Below are 3,544 nucleotides of genomic sequence, written 5' to 3' on the forward strand. Positions count from 1 at the left end.
CCTAGCGTGTCGCATCTGCTTTTTGCTGACGATTGTTTTCTTTTTTGCAGGGCAAATATGGCGGAAGCTTCCCATCTTATGGGGATTATGAATACCTATGCAAAAGCCTCTGGTCAGGAAATCAACTTATCCAAATCGGAGTTTTTTTTCAGTCGGAATCTGAGTTTACCGGCACAGGAAGATCTTGCAAACATCATGGGAGTGCATCATGTTTTAGGTACTGGCAAGTACTTAGGTCTGCCTTCTATGATCGGGAGGAGTAAAAAGTCTACTTTTGCTTTCATTAAAGACCGTATTTGGAAACAGATTAATTCTTGGAAAGGACGGTCATTGTCAAAAGCAGGTAAAGAAGTCATGATCAAATCGGTTCTCCAAGCTATCCCGGCTTATGTGATGAGTATTTTTATTTTGCCTGAAGCAGTGATTTTATCCCGGCTAAGGATTTTAGGTGTGTCCCGGGGCCTCAACATTAGGGCATCTATAATCTGGTCGTTAAAGATTTGTTATTGCCTTTTGCTAAACAATGGAATATGAGGATGATTAAAGAGTTGTTTGACTTTCCAGGAGTGGCAGCTATTACTTGTGTCCCGTTAGTTGAGGATGTTGTTACGGACCGTTTGGTGTGGAGGGGAGAGAAAGATGGTCAATATAGTGTTCGATCCGGTTATCGTGTTTGGAAGAGTAGAAATAAGCCACCTATTCAAGATAATAATGAGGCTAGTTGGAATGGTTTGTGGTCTATTCTTGCCCCCCCGAGGGTGAAACATCTTCTTTGGAGAATTTGTTCGGGTTGTTTGCCTTCCCGGGTCCGTCTTCGATAACACCACGTTCCTTGTCCTATTATGTGCCAGTTGTGTGGGGTGGAGGAGGAGAATGACTGACACGTCTTCTTTGGTTGCCCTGAGACTCTTGAGTGCTGGAGATCAGCAGGTTTGTCCGACATTTTAGCACCGTTTCTCCTTCATTCTAATGATATTCGATCTCTTATTTTGAACTTGTGCAATAGGGTGGATAAGAAGGTTTCGGGAAGTTTTGCTATGATGATTGATTTGCTGTGGTTTAATAGGAATGATTTTATTTGGAAAAATGAGTAGGAGGAGGCTTCAAGGCTTGGGTGGTTAGCGGTTCACAAGTGGCAAGAGTGGTGGTTGGCTCAAAATCCTCAGGAGGGTGGGGTTGGTCCTCCGTCCACTATAACTTGGAGTCCCCCCCCTTCCGGTTGGTTAAAGTGCAATGTTGATGCGGGTTTTAATCATCATCAAGGTACTACGAATCGAGGTTGGTGTTTCCGGGATAACTTGGGGAATTTTATTCATGCGGGAGTTGCTTGGGATGTTGGGTTGTTTTCTATCCTAGAGGCGGAAGCTTTGGCGTTAAAGGAAGCTATCCAAAGTGCTTTAGCACTCCAGCTTGATCATGTTATTTTCGAGGGTGATTCTCTTCAAGTTGTCCAAGCTATTCATTCTAGTAACAAAGGTGGCTCCGAATTTAATTTTATTATTCAATCTATTAAGTTTTTACTTTCCCTTTCTCCGAACTTTGAGGTAGAGTTCGTTAAGCGTCAAGCGAATATGGTTGCCCATTGTCTTTCAATGGCGGTCAATTCTTGGTCTTGTCGTAGTTCTATTAACATTATTCCTCGTTGTATTGACTCTATTATTATGAATGAAAGAAGTTAACTTTGCTTTGGTAAAAAAAAAAATCATCAATTTAAAAATAGTACAACAAATTATTTAAATTTTTTTATTTAATAATAATAAATATGTGTCTTATATTTAATTATGTTTATGAATACAAATATTTGACCTATATTTAATTACTCGTTGTTAATAAATGTATGTCTCATATTTTTTTTGTAAGTAATGAATGACAAATAGTTAATATTTTTTTAAGATATTTGTTAGTGATAAATATTTAATTTATTGTTTTGATGTCAGGTTCAATCTATTTAATCCTATAAAAGTTAGATTTTAAAATTGATCCAAGTTAATTTATTTTTTACATCTATATTTAGCACCCATGAAATATAAAAAGAAAATTATACCATTTATGCTAGCATTTTATTTAAAATCAATCTAAAGTCATCAATATTTTTTAAATTTATATTTTTTACTTTTTTTATAACATAAAAATAACATTTCAATTTATCAATTATTGATTTAAATTCTTTATAAAACAGTTTTTTTTAATTATAAAAGATAATTTGAGAATATTTGTTTGTTTTAGGTTTTTTATGGGTTGAGAAAATATTCTTCAAACTTTAATCACTCATTGACTATACATATAATACATATTTAATAATTAAAGAATTTAAACCAAAAACATTTCAATAATCTGAGTAACTTATATTTTAAGAAGAAAAATAAATAAATAGATTTCATTCAATATTTATATATATATATAATACATATATCAAATTGGTTTTATGATCTTCCAATTTGAATATAATACATATAACTCATTATGTTAAATATATATTACATACACCAGATTGATTATATATAATAAATATAATAAATATTCAATGTTTAATAAATATAATAAATATTTCTCCATATATCATCCACTTGTTACTGGGAATTATGAGAATGATTCACTCAATTTGTACACCACACATCTTGAAGGTACCCTGCTAAAATTAAACCATGAGCAAAAGCAAAACAACTAATTCAATTTGTCCAAAAATGATAATTAAAAAGTATCAACAACATCAACCAGGAGCAAAACATTAAAAGTAAAAGTTGAAGCAACAACTTACATCTTTTCAGCTCCTCTTGAATTTGTTTCCTGCAAAAATTAAACAACCCATATAAGCATCAACCCCTGGGAATTGAAAAATCTAAACAATAGCCACACCAATAAACACTTTTCTCTCACCAGAAACTCAATTCCTCTAAACTTCATTCTCTCTTTTTTAAACCAAAAAATAAACTCCTCATTAGTTTTCTTAAACATAATCACAGTAAACGTAACAAATCAAATCCAAGACATTCTCTCTTCAACTCTCACAAAATCCAATCATCACAAAAAAAAAAAGGAAAGACAAGGAATATAAAGAAAAACTACCAATCGAAAAAATGTCAGGGCCATCGGGTCAGATCTGACCAGAAGAAAAAAAGCCTTGATGTTCTTCCTTTCTTCTTCCCATCCTTTTCAATTTTGTTGTTGCTTATCTATACTCTTAGTTGTTGAATGGTTGATGTGGTTGCAGAAGGAAGATAAAGATGCAGTAACATGTTTAATCTGCATAAAAAAACTCAGATCTGAGAGGAAAAATACAAAAAAAATGAATATTTTACCTTTTACATATTTGATAGGAGATACAAAACTGATAGCTGAGAAGAAAAAAGAAAAGGAAACGTTTGGAGAAGGAAAAGGAGAAGCAATGTTCCATTGCATACCATATGAAGCGACGTTTGAAAGAAAAATTTCTTGGTTGGGGTAAGGGAACAGTTGAATGGACGTTTTGAGAAAGCAAAAGATTTTTGGCAGATTCAGTCAAAAGAAAAAAAGACAATATAAAATAATAAAAGAAGAAAGAGAA

At 33.2% G+C, this 3,544-nt stretch overlaps 1 long non-coding RNA gene across 1 annotated transcript; it reads right to left on the minus strand.

Moving 5' to 3' along the window:
• Nucleotides 1–2,296: 2,296 nt before the first annotated feature.
• Nucleotides 2,297–3,544, minus strand: LOC131607807 (uncharacterized). Its single transcript, XR_009285417.1, has 4 exons — nt 3,402–3,544; nt 3,067–3,243; nt 2,759–2,787; nt 2,297–2,629 (listed from the first exon to the last, which is right to left on the minus strand). It is a non-coding gene; the product is annotated as an uncharacterized LOC131607807 (long non-coding RNA).

The sequence above is a fragment of the Vicia villosa genome, linkage group LG5 (assembly GCF_029867415.1).
Source record: "Vicia villosa cultivar HV-30 ecotype Madison, WI linkage group LG5, Vvil1.0, whole genome shotgun sequence".
NCBI lineage: Eukaryota > Viridiplantae > Streptophyta > Magnoliopsida > Fabales > Fabaceae > Vicia > Vicia villosa.